Below are 16,408 nucleotides of genomic sequence, written 5' to 3'. Positions count from 1 at the left end.
GTAATCTCAGCTACTTGAGAGGCTGAGGCACAAGAATCTCTTGAACCCAGGGGGCGGAGGTTGCAGTGAGCAGAGATCGTGCCATTGCACTCCAGCCTGGGCAACAACAGTGAAACTCTGTCTCAAAAATAAATAAATAAATGATGACAGCAATGCATGTTCATTATTGAAAACTTAGCAAGTAATGACAAGCAAAAGAAAATATTAAATACGTACATAATCCACCCATCTAGAACAGCCAATTCTTAACAGCCTTCAACATTTCTTCTATGAACACTTTCTTTTTACAAATAGGATGTTGTTATTCTTTTATAATTTTTAATATTATACAAACATCCTCTAAAATATAAATAGCTATAATATATTCCCTTTGGGGATATATGCAATTTGATTAATACATACCTTTAGACATGTCAACTATTCCCAGCTTCTTGCAATGAGTAATAGTGCTTGGATAAACATTCCTACTGTCCTTTTCCAAATCCTTAATTATTTTCTTAGTATAAATTCTTACGAATTGAATTTGTACATCAAAGGGCATGCATACCTTTCAAGTCTACTTATCATCTTACTCTGTTTTAAAAACTTTCTCCCAAACTATAATCTTACCAAGTGAGTAAGTAAATGCTAATTTCCTATACTGTTACCAACACTGAGCATTTTAATTTTTTTTATCCTTACCAGTTTGATAAGTGGAAATTTCTCTTACTATAATTTGTATTTTCATACATTTTTGGAAGGTTTATTCAGTGATTCCTAAACAAAAATTCAGGACTTGTGATCTAGAAACCAAAACATTATTTGTTTTCTGATGTGAAAATTTATTTATATGGAAAATCTTAGAAAGTCAGACAAATTCAATTACAGTTTTCTTGGTGTTTTTGTTTGTTTGAGACAGGGTCTCACTTGGTTGCCCAGGCTGGAGTGCAGTCACGTGATCATGGCTCACTGCGGCCTCAACCTCCCGGGCTCAAGCAGTCCTCCCACTTCAGCCTCCCAAGTAGCTGGGACTACAAGTGTGTGCCACCACACCCAGCTAATTTTTGTATTTCTTATAGAGACAGGGCTTCACTATGTTGCCCAAGTTGGTCTCTAATTCCTGGGCTCAAGTGATCTACCTGCCTCAACCTTCCAGAGTGCTGGGATTATAGGCATGAGCTACTGGGCCTGGCCTAAATTACAGTTGTTAATAAACTTAACAATATTTACATGTCTGAGTGTAATTAAATAAAATTGAGATTATTCCTCTAAAACCAGTAGGCATAATCTCCAAAATGTTAAGAGAACAGTACTGAGAAAAAAAAATCTGATAAAAAAAAGGGTTTTAAGTTAAAGTATCAAGAGAGATTGAGATTATTTATACAAATGGATTTGGTTATAAAAAAGGATTTCTTTTTTCTTTTTCTTTTTTGAGATGGAGTCTCACACTGTCACCCTGGCTGGAGTGCAGTGGCATGATCTCAGGTCACTGCAACCTCAGCCTCTCAGGTTCAAGCAATTCTTCTGCCTCAGCCTCCCAAGTAGCTGGGATTACAGGCGCCTGCCACCACGCCCAGCTAATTTCTTGTATTTTTAGTAGAGACGGGGTTTTACCATTTTGGCCAGGCTGGTCTCGAACTCCTGATCTCATGATTCGCCCGCCTCAGCCTCCCAAAGTGCTGGGATTAAAGGCGTGAGCCACTGTGCTCGGCCGAGGATTGACTTCTTTCATTTTTGGTTGTCCTTTAACTGTGGTTTTTTGGTCAGAAACAACCTGGTTCTTTCTCAAAGTTAAACATTATCACCTCTTTGGTTAAGACAAAGCACAGGACTTCCTTGGGGAGAACCACCTAAATTAAAGATATAAAGAACCAAGGAAATTGATGTGTATTGAGTACGTATATAAATGCCAAGCTGTGCATTACAAAGTGCATGTAGCATCATAGAGTCGACTGTATAAATGTAGAAACAGCTTGCCAGAGTTTGAATGCTGGTTCTGCCACTGACTAGCACTGTGATCTTAGGCAAGAATACTTAAGTTCTCCGTATCTGTTTCCTCCTCAGTAAATTGGGAATTGATTGGATGATTTCTTCATTCACCAAATATTTATTGTCTATTATATGCGAAACAGTATTCTAGGTCTGGGGATACAGCAATGAACAAAGCAGACAAAAATCTGCATTAATGGAACTTACATTCCAGTGGGAGATACAACTAAGGAAAATATATAGTAAGTTAGATGGGAAAATGTGTTTCAGAGCAAAAGTAAAACGAGAAAGGGGAATGCTCAATACCGATAGGAAGGAAATTGTAGAGTCAACAGGAAAGGCTAAGAAAGTGATATTAATACTTGAGTAATGATCTAAGAGAAGTGAGCAGTTGTGCTATGTGAATACCTGAGGCAGGTCATTCTAAGCAGGAGAAACAGCACATACTCTGAAAGCAGGGCTATGCCTGGTGTTTTTGAGAAAGTAAAGAGACCATTGTGACTAGCATGGAATAAATGTCAGGCAAGTAAGTAGGAGATGAGATGAGAGAGGGAAAAATTGTACTCACCCTTTTTTTCTTTTCTTTTCTTTTTTTTTTTTTTGTTTTTTTGTTTTTTTTGTTTTTAGACAGATTCTCGCTCTGTTGCTTGGGCTAGAGTGCAATGGCGCAATCTCAGCAACCTCCTCCTTCTGGGTTCAAGCGATTCTCTCACCTCAGCCTCCCGAGTAGCTGGGATTACAGGCACCCACCATCATGCCCAGCTAATTTTTGTATTTTTGTAGAAACGGGTTTACCATGTTGGCCAGGCTGGACTTGAATTCTTGACCTTAAGTGACCCACCTGCCTCCACCTCCCAAAGTGCTGGGATTACAGGTGTGAGCCACCGTGCCTGGCCTGTACTCACCTTTTAAGATTGAAACATAAATATAGAACACTTTGAACATTGCCTGGTTATATCCATTCCTATTACTACAAAAATGCTGTATAACAAACTGAATTTCAGTGGAGTACAGTGATCAATGTTTATTTTTGCTGGCAAATCTAGATTTTGGCTGGGCATTTTTTCTGTTCTTAACTCATTCATGCTCCTTCAGTCAGCCATGGGTTGTGTAGGCAGCTCTTTGCTGTCCTCTGCCACGTTTGGTGATGTAGGATGACCACAGCTGGGGCTATTTGGCCCTCTTTCCTGTGACCTCTCGTCCTCCAGGAAGCTACCTCTGGCTTGTTCTCATGGCAGTGGCAGGGTTCCATGAAAGAGTGGAAGGCAGTTGGAACTGGAACCTCATCAGCTCTGCCACATTCTACTGGTCAAAGCAAGTCACAAGGCTAGCCCAGATTCGAGAAGTGGGGAAACAGACTCTATCTCTTAATGGGTAGAACAGCAAACTCACATTGTTAAGAGACATAGACACATAGCAGGTGGAAAATTGAGGCCATTTTAGTCATCAGTCTACCATATTGGCACTTAATAAAACCTCGAGAAATACTAGTTACTGTTTTTACTGTGTGAATTGCCTAGCTTTATTTTGGGAGTTTTAAAATTAGAATTATTAATTTGTAAGAGCCCCTGATAGACGTTTCATTTATTTTTGGTCTTTGAACTTTTGGGGTGGATTATTGTTGCTTTTTGCTTTTTCTCTACAAAATTTTAAATTTTTATATAATCAGAAATATCAGTCTTTCCTTTATGATCTCTGCCTTTGGTCTCATTCCTAGAAAGTCCTCTACCCCAAGATTATACATTTTAAACATCACCTACATTTTCTTTTTTTTTTTTTTTTTTTTAAGACAGAGTCTAGCTCTGTCACCCAGGCTGGAGTACAGTGGAACAATCTCATCTCTGTAACCTCTGCCTCTCAGTCTCAAGCAGTCCTCCCACCTCAGCCTTCCAAGTAGCTGGGACTACGGGTGTGAGTCACACCTGGCTAATTTTTGTAATTTTTGTAGAGAAAGGGTTTCGCTGTGTTGCCCAGGCTGGTCTCAAACTCCTGGGCTCAAGCAATCCTTCCACCTCAGCCTCCCAAAGTGCTGGGATTACAGGCATGAGCCACCACACCCAGCATCTACATTTTCTTCTAGTACTTTTATGTTCCATTTTCCACACTTAAACCCTTTATCTATCATGAGGGCTGACTTTTTAAAAAAGACTTCTTCAAATTATTGAGTGAAACAAAAAGGAAGTCAACACCGAAACTGCAAGAAATATAAAAGGAAGTTCAGCTTATGAAATTTGGATTTCCCATTCACCATAGCTTACATTAGAAAGACTCTGTCCCATTCTACCCACTCTGAGATTGTCTGTGCTTCCTGTTTGGCATTCAGGAGGAAGTCCTCATATTTCCCAGCCATACTTTGCTGGTATCTTTAATATTTAATCCCATTTGTGGTCAACACCGAAAGGAAAATTCTATTTCTGCCTCACATCTCAGGTGTAGTTGTAGTGACTGAAATAATCACAGCTTGATGAAGCCTGATTGCTACAATGTATAATGTCCATACTCTCAGGGCTACATAGATCTAACCAATCTAACATTGAGATTTATACATCTGTATGTTATTTTTATTCTCATAGAAATTCTTTTTAAAGTTTCATAGCTTCTCTGCCAAGATACAAAATAGAGAACCACAAATTGTATATTTAAAAAAGAAGTAGATGAATGATATTAGATTCCAACTACCAATTGGACAGCTCCTGAGGTCTCACAGTCAGCCACTTTTTTATCTTATCAGTGATAGGGTTTGGCTGTGTCCCCACCAAAATCTTACCTTGAATTGTAGTTCCCATATTCCCCGCGTGTCGTGGGAGGGACCTGGTGAGAGGTAATTGAATCATGGAGTAGTTATCCCCATGCTGTTCTCATGATACAGTGAGTTCTCACAAGATCTGATGGTTTTATAAGGGGCTTTTTCCTCTTTGCTCAGCACTTCTCCTTCCTGCTGCCATGTGAATAACTGTGATTAAAAGGATGAAAAATGTGTCCATATATAAAATGTTTCTAGTATAAAAAATGTATCTATATATAAAATGACATTTCTAGTACCTTTGAAGTTCCTCGAGTGCCACTCTCCACCATATCCCTTTCCTCATACCAGAGATAACCACAATCTTGAATTTTGTAATCACTGTCCTCTTGCTTTTCTTTACAGACATTACCACAAATGTGTATTTCCCTAAACAACATATGATTTAGTTTTGCATAATGAAACTAGTTTCACATGGATGTGGTTCATTTTTACTCTTGTAAGATATTTCCTTGTGTGACTATTCCAAAAATATACTATTTATTTTGTCAGTGAATATTTGGGCTTCCATTTTCTTGATATTATAAACAATATTGCTATGAATATTCTTATAATGTCTCCTGATACATATGTGTGACTATGAATTTAAGAGAAAAATTACTAGGTTGTAGGATGTACATTCTCAATTTTACCAAATAATGCCCAATTCTTTTTCCAAAGTGGTTATACTAATTTACTTCCTTCTCTCCATATAGTATTCATGAGTAGCCATTGATCCACTGTCCTTAGCAACTCTTGGTGTTGTCAGGCCTTTTGCCAACCCAATGACTGTAAAATGGCATTACTTGGCTTTTATACATATTGCTGTGTTACTAATGAGTTTGAACATGTTTTCATGTTTCTTTGCCATTTGTATTTTATGCCTGTGCATGTCTTTTGCCCATTTTCCTATTGAGTTATCTTTTTCATACTGAATTTACGTTCTACAATATTTATATATTTTAGATATTGTTCATTTGTTTTCCAATATTCAAAAAATATGACTAGTCGTGGTGGCTCACACCTGTAATCTTAACACTTTGGGAGGCTGAGGCAAGAGCATTACTTGAGCCCAGAAGTTTGACACCAACCTGGGCAAAATACAGGAACACCCTGTATCTATAAAACATTTTTTAAAAAAATTAGCTGGGTGTAGTGGCATTCACCTGTGGACCCAGCTACTCAGAAGGCTGAGGTGGGAGGATTGCTTGAGGCTGGGAGGTCGACACTTCAGCAAGCCATAATCATGCTGCTGCACTCCAGCCTATGCGATGGAGGGAGACTCTGTCCAGCCTATGCGACAGAGGGAGACTGTCTCCAAAAAAAAATGTATATTTAATCTGTGTTTAATCTGTACAAGCCACTGAACTAAACTCTGGAAACACAGCTATGGATAAGACAGAAACTACTCCCGCCCTCATGGGTTTATCCCCTCACTCAAAGGGGGTTAAAAAGTAAACTAATAAATCTCTAAACTTATAAATCTCTAAATAGTAACATCATCTTAGCTTTATACTTTCTGAGGGTGAAGTTACCAGACCCCTACTAAATTCTTTCCCTCTGAATCCTGTATTAATACTTCAATAGTATAAACGTTATTATTAATGGTGTTTGTCTTCACCACTCGTTGACAAGTTTTCTGAAATCAGCAGCCTATTTTTTTGTTTTTCATTTCTGTACCTCCACTACTTAACATGGTCATTACATAAGGGATGCTAAATAAATATATTCATTGAATGGATGAATGAAAATATGTCATTAGTGATAATAACTGAAAAATTCAGTGTTCACTATTGATACCTAGGGAGTATAGGCCTAGGTTTGGCATTTTGATACAATTACAGGTATAACTTTCAGTAGAAAGTAGAAAGTAGATATTTCTTTTTTTTTTTTTTTTTTTTTTTTTGAGATGGAGTCTCACTCTGTCGCCCAGGCTGGAGTGCAGTGGCTTGATCTCGGCTCACTGCAAGCTCTGCCTCCCAGATTCACGCCATTGTCCTGCCTCAGCCTCTCGAGTAGCTGGGACTACGGGCCCCCGCCACCACGCCCAGCTAATTTTTTGTATTTTTAGTAGACACGGGGTTTCACCATGTTGCCCAAGCTGGACTTGGGCTCCTGAGCTAAAGTGAACCGCCCGCCTCAGCCTCCCAAAGTGCTGGGATTACAGGCATGAGCCACCATGCCTGGCCAAAAGTAGATATTTCAAGCACTATATGAAGTAGCTGGTTGCAGATTTCTTCATGCAAAAACCCGGTTGCCTATGTCTATGTGTTAGGTAAGCCAGTTTAGATTTAGATGTTTTATACCAAAGTTATTTACAGAAAAAAGTAGACCTAGTTGTATTATCAAAAAATTACAGAGTTGGCTGGGCACAGTGGTTCACTCCTGTAATCCCAGCACTTTGGGAGGCTAAGGTGGGCGGATCACTTTAGCTCAGGAGCCCAAGTTCAGCTTGGGCAACATAGCAAAGCCCCATCTCTACAAAAATTACAAAAATTAGCAGGGCGTGGTAGCATGCGCCTGTAGTCCTAGCTACTTGTAAAGCTGACGTGGGAAAATTGCTTGAGCCCGGGAGGTCAAGCCTGCACTGAGCCATGTTCATACCACTGCACTCCAGCCTGTTTGTCAGAGCGAGACCCTGTCTCAGAAAAAAAAAAAAAAAAAAAAGTTACGGAGTTGTGTAATATGCGATACAAACTAACTGTCGGGGCTATACTTAACCAGCAAATACACAAGAATGTTAAGTATGTATTATTATATGAGACAGAGGAGAAGCCATATATTAAAAGGCATATATTAAAAGCCAAGCATGGTGGCTCACACCTGTAATCCCACCACTTTGGGAGGCTGAGACAGGAGGATTCCTTGAGCCCAGGGGTTCAAGACCAGCCTGGGCAACAAAGTGAGACCCCCCCCCCCCCCCCGTCTCTACCAAAAAACAAACAAAAAAATTCGCCAGGCATGCTGGCATGCACCTGTGGTCAGCCTGGGCAACACAGTGAGACCATCTCTTTTTTTTTTTTTTTTTGAGATGGAGTCTCACTCTGTTGCCCGGGCTGGAGTGCTGTGGCTGGATCTCAGCTCACTGCAAGCTCTGCCTCCCGGGTTTATGCCATTCTCCTGCCTCAGCCTCTCAAGTAGCTGGGACTACAGGCGCCCGCCACCTCGCCCGGCTAGTTTTTTGTATTTTTAGTAGAGACGGGGTTTCACCATGTTAGCCAGGATGGTCTCGATCTCCTGACCTCGTGATCCGCCCGTCTCGGCCTCCCAAAGTGCTGGGATTACAGGCTTGAGCCACCGCGCCCGGCCCCTGAGACCATGTCTTTAAAAAAGAAAAGAAAAGAAAAAAAAAAAGGCATGACTTTGATTCCTTGTCATGACTGGGAACATTCAGATAGTCACTTGTTAGGTCTATAGATTAATCCCCTATTAATGAATACTCTGGGAGCAAAGCTCTTCTGAATATGTTGGCCTGGATATGAAAAAATTGAAGGAGGTGCTAATCTCCAAAACACTGGGTCAGAAGCAGCCAAGCTGGAAGAACAGAAAGCAAGCTTCCCATGGGTAGGCCTGGTATCAGCTCAGGCACAGAAGTCAGACTGTGGACATGGATGACTTGGGAGTTACTTGGGACTGGGGAGTACAGTGTCACTGGGATGGACATAATCCTTAGAGGAGTAGACATACTTGGTCAGACCAAGAAAGTAATGATATGCAGCTTGCCCTACCTGTTGGATAAAGTACCCTGTAGAACCCAAAGAAGCCACAATGGTAAATTCATATCCTGGAATGCATCTCATACCTGCCACAGTAAATCTAGCACTCTGTGCCATAAGTTCTGTGCTTTCCTAACTGCACAGAAGTAGCTGAAGGGAAGTAAAACCATGAAAAAGTTTATCAGAATGGCAGAAGGGGCCCAAAGATAAGGTGTAAAACTGCTCGTCAAAAATGTTTTAGTGAATTGAAAAATTGTAAAGTTATAGAAATGGTGTGTAGTGGAATATAGCTGATTGAAACCATGTAAGGAGCTTATATATAAGCTTCAAATCATCATTCACTCATGGCATAAATAAAAACTGAATACTATATATAAGAAACGGTGCTAAATATTATGAGGATAGATATATAAAGAAAACTTAGATTCTATTTGCAAGACACTTAGGTTGGTATTATTTGCTCACATTTATACTCCCTTTTTTACCAAAATGAATTTGTGACTGCTTACATAAACAATATATATATGTGTGTGTATATGTATGTGTGTGTGTGTGTACATATATATGTATACACATATATATGAAATAATGTAAAGAGCAAAGAATGTCAGGCAAAAAATTCAAAGAAACCTTAGGATCAGTCTAGTTGCTTTAATTGTATCTGGAACTTCACTATGAGATTTTTGGCAGTAAGGGCAAAGGAAAAACATCATTAAGAATTGTCTTGAAGAAAGATTTTCCTGGTACTGTTTGTGAGATGAATTTATCATGTGGATCCACTGCATAGGGGAAATTGAGTAATGCGATGAATCATGGCCTCAAGAACACTACTTATGTAGTAAATGCAGAAGTAGACTTCATAGAGCTATTTCTTACTTTGATTATTTGTTAAAAGGCCGGCATGGTGGCTCCCAGCACTTTGGGAGGCCGAGGTGGATAGATTGCTTGAGCTTACGAGATCGAGACCAGCCTGGGCAACATTGCGAATCCCCATCTCTACCAAAAATGCGCCGGGCGTGGTGGCTCAAGCCTGTAATCCCAGCACTTTGGGAGGCCGAGACGGGCGGATCACGAGGTCAGGAGATCGAGACCATCCTGGCTAACACGGTGAAACCCCGTCTCTACTAAAAATACAAAAACTAGCCGGGCGAGGTGGCGGGCGCCTGTAGTCCCAGCTACTCCGGAGGCTGAGGCAGGAGAATGGCATAAACCCGGGAGGCAGAGCTTGCAGTGAGCTGAGATCCGGCCACTGCACTCCAGTCCGGGCGACAGAGCGAGACTCCGCCTCAAAAAAAAAAAAAAAAAATGCAAAAATTAGCTGGGCGTGGTGGTGTGTGCCTGTAGTCCCAGCTACTCAACAGACTGAGGTAGGAGGATCGCTTGAACCTCGGGAGGCGGAGGTTGCAGTGAGCCAAGATTGCACCACGGCACTCCAGCCTGGGCGACAGAACTAGACCTTGTCTCACAAAAGAAAAAAAAAAAACAAGGCAATACAACGTAGTAAAAGTGATAAGGCACACACTAATAAATAATTAGAATACAAGGCAGAAGGTGATAAGTACCACAGAGTGGAGAGATTGTTATGGAAGATCAGGGAAAAGAGATTATTTCCGGGATAAAAAGGAGGGGGAAAGGCCAAGCGTGGTGGCTCATGCCATAATCCCAGCACTCTAGGAGGCTGATGCAGGAGGATTGCATGAGCCCAGGAGTTCAAGACCAAAGACCCTGTTTCTACAAAAAATGTAAAAAGCCAGATGTAGTGGCACACTTCAGTGGTCCAAACTACTCAGGAGGCTGAGGTGAGAGGATCGCTTGAGCCCAGGAGGCAAAGGTTCCATTGAGCCATGATTGCGCCACTGCACTTCAGCCTAGGTGACAGAGCAAGATCCTGTTTCGAAAAAATAAATAAATAAAATAAAACAAAGAAAAAAGAATGCAATATATTGTTAACTATAACCATCATGTAGTACAATAGATCTTTTGAACTTGATTCCTAATTGAAATTTTGTATCCTTTGACCAGCATCTCTCCAACTCCCTCCTTTCACCTGCAATCACCCCAGCTGCTGGTAGCCACCATACTTCTTATTTTTAAGACAAAGACTTGCTCTGTTGCCCAGGTAGGAGTGCAGTGATGTGATCTCAGCTCACTGCAACCTCTGCCTCCCGGGTTCAAGTGATTCTCCTGCCTCAGCCTCCTGAGTAGCTGGGATCACAGGTGCCTGCCACCATGCCTGGCTAATTCTTGTATTTTTAGTAGAGATGGGGGTTTCACCTTGCTGGCCTGGTTGGTCTTGAACTCCTGACCTCAGATGATCTGCCCACCTCTGCCTCCCAAAGTGCTGGGATTACAGACATGAGCCACCACGCCTGACCAGTTCTACTTTCTGTAGTACTTCTATGAGATCAACTTTTTTACATTCCACATATGAGTGAGATCATGCAGCTTATTTCAGTTAGCACTGTCTACCAGGTTCATCCATATTGTCACAAATGACAGAATTTCCTATTTTATGACTGAATAATATTTCGTTGTGTACGTGTACCACATTTTCTGTATCCGTTTGTCGGCTGATGGACACTTAAGTTGATTCTATATCTAGTCTATTGTGAATAATATATAGCAAGCATGAGAGTGCAGATATCTCTTCCATACTGATTTCATTTTTGAAAGATATATTCCCAGTAGTGGGATTGTTGGATTATATAGTAGTTCTATGTTTAGTATTTTGAGAAACCTCCATACTGTTTTCCATAATGGCTGTATGAATTCATATTTCTAACAACAGTGTGTGAAGGTTCCCTTTTCTCCACCAAAGACTTGCATCTTTGGTCTTTTCCATAATAGCTATTTTAACAGGTGTGAGATGATGTCTCATTGTGGTTTTTTTTACATTTCCCTAATGTTGATGTTGAGCATTTTTTTCCTGTACCTGTTTGCCATTTATATGTTGTCTTTGGAGAAATGTCTATTTGAGTCCTTTGCCCATTTTTTAATGGGGTTGTTTTCTTGCTATTGAGTTTATTGAGTTATTTATATTTTGGATTTTAACCCCTTATGAGATGTATAGTTTGCAAATATTTTCTCCCATTCTATAGGTTGTCTGTTCATTCTGTTTATTGTTTCCTTTGCTGTGCTTATTAGTTTGATGTAATCCCATTTGTCTACTTTTGCTTTTGTTGACTCTGCTTTTGGGGTCATATCCAAAAAATCATTGCTCACACTCATGTTATGGAGCTTTTCCCATATATTTTCTGTCTTGGTTCATTTTCAGTTGCTGTAATCAAGTGCCTGAGGCTAGGTAATTTATAAAGAAAAGAAATTTATTATTTACAGTTCTGGAAGCTGGGAAGTGCAAGGTGGTGGGGCTGCATCTGGTGAGGGCCTTCTCAGTGTGTCATAGCATGGTGGAGGACATCACGTGGTGAGTGGGGCACACCGAGAACCAAACTGGCTCCAATGACAGATCCACTATTCTGATAACTAACCCACTCCTGTTAATCCTTGTTAATTCACCTGCTAATTCATAAATGGATTAATCCACTCATGAAGGCAAAGCCCTCACGACCCAGTCATCTCTTTTTTTTTTTTTTTCCCCCGAGACGGAGTCTCGCTCTGTCACCCAGGCTGGAGTGCTGTGGCCCGATCTCAGCTCACTGCAAGCTCCGCCTCCCGGGTTCACGCCATTCTCCTGCCTCAGCCTCCCGAGTAGCTGGGACTACAGGCGCCGCCACCTCGCCTGACTAGTTTTTTGTAGTTTTTAGTAGAGACGGGGTTTCACCGTGTTAGCCAGGATGGTCTCGATCTCCTGACCTCGTGATCCGCCCGTCTCGGCCTCCCAAAGTGCTGGGATTACAGGCTTGAGCCACCGCGCCCGGCCGACCCAGTCATCTCTTAACAGCTCCACCGCTTAATACTGTTACACTGAGGATTCAGTTTCAACGTGAGTTTCAAAGGGGACAAGCATTCAAACCATAACAGTTTTCTGCTAGTAGTTTCACAGTTGAGGATCTTACATTTATGTCTTTAATCCATTTTCAGTTGATTTTTGTATATGGGATGACATGAAGGTTTAATTTCATTCGACTGCATGTGGATCTCCAGTTTTCCCAATACCATTCGGTGAAGAGACTGTCTTTTCTTCATTGTGTGTTCCTGGCATCTTCGTCGAAAATCGGTTGGCCATAAATGTGTGGATTTATTTCTGAGCTTTCTAGGCTGTTCCATCAGCTATGTGCCTGTTTTTATGCCAGTACCATGCTGTTTGGTTACTATAGCTTCTTTGTTATATATATATGTAATCCTTTTTTTTTTTTTTTTTTTTTTTCTGAAAAGGAGTCTCGCTTTGTTGCCTAGGCTGGTGTGTAGTGGCGCAGTCTCAGCTCACTGCAACCTCTGCCTCCCTCCTGCTTCAGGCACCTGAGTAAGTAACTGGGATTACAGATGTGCACCAGCACACCCAGCTTATTTTGTGTTTTTAGTACAGGGTTTCACCAGTTGGCCAGGGTGGTCTCAAACTCCTGACCTCAAGTGATCCGCCCACCTTGGCCTTCCAAAATGCTGGGATGGCAGGTGTGAGCCACCATGCCAGACCTTTGTAAGATATTTTGAAGTCAGGTACTATGATACCTCCAACTTTATTCTTTTTACTCAAAATTGCTTTGGTTATTTGGAGCCTTTTGTGGTTTCATACAAGTTTTGAGATTGTTTTTCTATTTCTGTGAAGAATGTCATTGGTATTTGGATAGGGATTGCATTCAGTCTGTAGATCACTTTGTGAAATTTTTTTCAAAAACATAATCATGATACCGTTGTCACACATAAAAATAATAAACACTTATTTTTGACTGAACCAGTCTTAAAAAGAAGCAAACCAACTATTAGCCAGGCCTTGGATGAGGATCTAGGCATCATCATTCACACCACAAAATTTGTATGTGTAAATGGCACACACACACAAGCCTAAGTATTAAATAATGTACTGAAAGAGAAGAGTCTCTCTCCTGAGTAATTTACTGAGGACTTCAATTGTGGAAAGTATGCCCTAAACACCAATTAAGTGTGCCAAAATCAATTTATTCATGTTTCTAGAGAAAAATAAAAGGGGAATATCTGAATTGTGGTTTTCCATGTATGTGGGTAGTCCCTTTAGTAATGAATCAAGGAACACTTTATTTCATTTGTGAAGCAGCGTTTGATTGTATATGCTCTGTGGTCTCAGGTGGCTTTTCGGAAGCCAGGGATAGGATTTAAGAAAAGAAATCTCTTCAAGTTCGTGTATAATCAATTTATTTAGAACCCGTAATCATTAAGCTAGCTGTGTCATATACAAAATTAGAAGAAAATTAATTATCTTTTGTTACTTATTTTTTAGAACCTTAGATTTTTGTTCAACTTTGTAATATGAACCTTTTCTAAAAGCTCTATTTGTCAGTGGCAGAAATATTACAAATATTTCTAGCATCATACAGTTTTTCATATGTCCTTAAGTAGTTTCTAACATTTTAAAATTTTTATACATAACTCTTAAAAAAGAAAATTTTGAAGAGTTCCTTTTCATTTATTTACAATGAAATTTGTAAACAAGAACTTATTACATTACAAAATCTAGAATAAAATTACCTTTTTTAAAAAAATGGATCATGCACATTTTGTAAAAAGAGTTGAAAATAAATCATTGTTCATTCCTATGGGAGCCTTTGTGTAACCATTCTACTTTTAACTCTTACTGCTAGAGGAAGTTGTACACATTAAGGAGGTATGTGGCACTGTTTCCAAAATAAATAGTTTATTTATACTATGTAAGACCAAGATTAGACCACTGAAGTTGTAATGGTCATTCTAGTCCTCAAATTTAAATGCAGTTTTTGTCAATACAAAAAAGAGACTGTACAATGAAGGAAAACTCATAATGCTTTTGACTTTACCAGCTGCTAGAGGCTACCCAGAATAAAGGTCAGAATATCTCCGTATTTAGGGTAATTCTTCTCTATACTCAAAATACTTGTAGCTGAGTTCATGGTGTACGTTTTTCATGAATGGTTGTTTATAGGAAGTTTATATATTATCTTGGCAAGATAACTTTGAAAACCCACTGTTTTTCTAGCGTTTTTCTATTGCTGCTAAACAATTTCTGCCCAATCTAAAAAATTGCCTTCCTATACCAGCAGGTGGAGGCAAGAGCAGTCGAATCATAGCACTTTACTTTTCAAGTGTACTGGCATGTATTGTAGATTATCTATCCATGACTCAAAGCCTCTTTATGACATGTCTCTCACATAATTACTTTTCTTCAACAACTCTGTTGTTGTTTGAGCATCTTCTTTTGATGGCTTTATCATTTGCTTTATTTACTTGGTATCTGGGACTAAACTTAGTGGTCATTTTAGGACAGACTAATTTAGATTTTCGTCACATTTCTATACTCATTGATTGAACAGTTAAAACGTACATGTTATGTGCTGAACGCATTCTTCCACATTTGCCAAGAAATATAAAAATGACTAAGACATGGACCACATTTCCAAAGAGCTTACATTCTAGTAGAATTACAAGGAAAAATGTCTTCAATTCCTCTCCTGACTTGGGGAAGCAGATCAGTCAGCCTTGCTGGTATAGCTATGGCTAGCATTGGGTAGTGATAAAGCTCCGTATTCACGTGGATTTTAATTCCATCAACAAATATTTACTAAGCACCAGGGACTACATAGGGGATTAATTTTTAAACGTAGGCTTTTTGTCTTACAGATAAAAAAGGCCAAAACAATCTTCAAAAGAAGTATCATTTATTTTTAAACTTTTTAATACAGGCTATATAGAACAAATAACTAACCGACATATAGATCCTGATGCATTGAACTTAGGGAACTTTCAGTTAGAAGTAACTGTGCGTAACATTTTCTGGAATATACTTAGAAAACTTTCCACAAATCCTGGTTGAAATAAAATAAAAGTATGATACTCTAGATCAATTCCATTAGCTGTTGATTAATAGCCAATAATGATAAAAAATATATACAAACAGTATGAAAGAGGAGAACTGAATTCTAAGGTTATATCTGTATGTGCAGAATGAGAGATGGAGAAGAAGCTCATAGTTATGGAAAACAGAAAAGAATGGCCCCAGAATTTCTTGCAAGACTTAACAGCCACCAATATTCCGAACTGTCTTTAAGCCCCAACCTGTCCGTCATCTTAATACATTGTGTATCAGAAATTTCCAACCCAATTAAAGCATTTCTGTTTCCTTCATTGGTTTATTTATGAAAGTCACTAAAAAGATACACAGTTTGATCTAACCTATTTAGCCTTACCTCCCATCCCTCCACACCCCATTAAACCTGTGTACCCACCTTACCTCATAGAGCTATCTTGAAAGACTCAGCCAGTTTAGAAGTTACATCCTTATTGAAGTCTTTCCTAGATGCCCCAAGGCAGAGTCGTATGCACTGTCCTCTTCATTCTCCATTGCTTTATTTATATAGAATTTGTTACCTGATATTCTTTTATTTCATTATTATTTTTAGAGACAGGGTCTTACTCTGTTACCCAGGCTGGAGTGTAGTGGCACAACTGTGGCTCACTGTAGCCTTGACCTCCTGGGATCAAGTGAGCCTCCCAAGTAGCTGGGACTATAGATAAGATCTCACCATGTTGCCTGGGCTGGTCTTAAACTTCTGGGCTCAAGTGATTCTTTCTCTTTGGCTTCCCAAAGTGCTGGGATTATAGACATGAGCCACCACACCCAGCCTGCTACCTGATATTCTAATATCTCTTTCTGTATTTCTTCTTCCTCACAAGTCTGTAAGCTACTGAAAGGTAATAACTTTGTCTTATTCATCTTTGTAACCTCAGTAAGTATTTGCTGAAGGAATCACTGAATCAACTATTTCTTGGGACGTCCTTTTATAATAAGCCTCTCTCCCCCCCTCGCCCCGCCATT

General features: G+C 39.8%; 1 protein-coding gene across 3 annotated transcripts in view; it reads left to right on the top strand.

The window, feature by feature from the left end:
* The window catches only part of NLN (neurolysin), a 102,501-nt gene that overhangs the window by 5,442 nt on the left and 80,651 nt on the right, over positions 1–16,408 (top strand). Inside the window, exon 1 of one of the 3 annotated variants that reach the window (XM_023210452.1) lies at positions 12,859–12,889. The exons of the other annotated variants lie outside the window; for them this stretch is intronic. The gene's annotated coding sequence lies outside the window, so the exon portion shown is untranslated. Of the gene's footprint in view, positions 1–12,858; positions 12,890–16,408 lie in introns of those variants that run through there. 3 annotated transcript variants of the gene reach the window in all.

This window comes from Piliocolobus tephrosceles, chromosome 4, assembly GCF_002776525.5.
Source record: "Piliocolobus tephrosceles isolate RC106 chromosome 4, ASM277652v3, whole genome shotgun sequence".
Taxonomy (NCBI): Eukaryota; Metazoa; Chordata; class Mammalia; order Primates; family Cercopithecidae; genus Piliocolobus; species Piliocolobus tephrosceles.
This window is presented reverse-complemented; position numbering and strand designations above follow the sequence as displayed.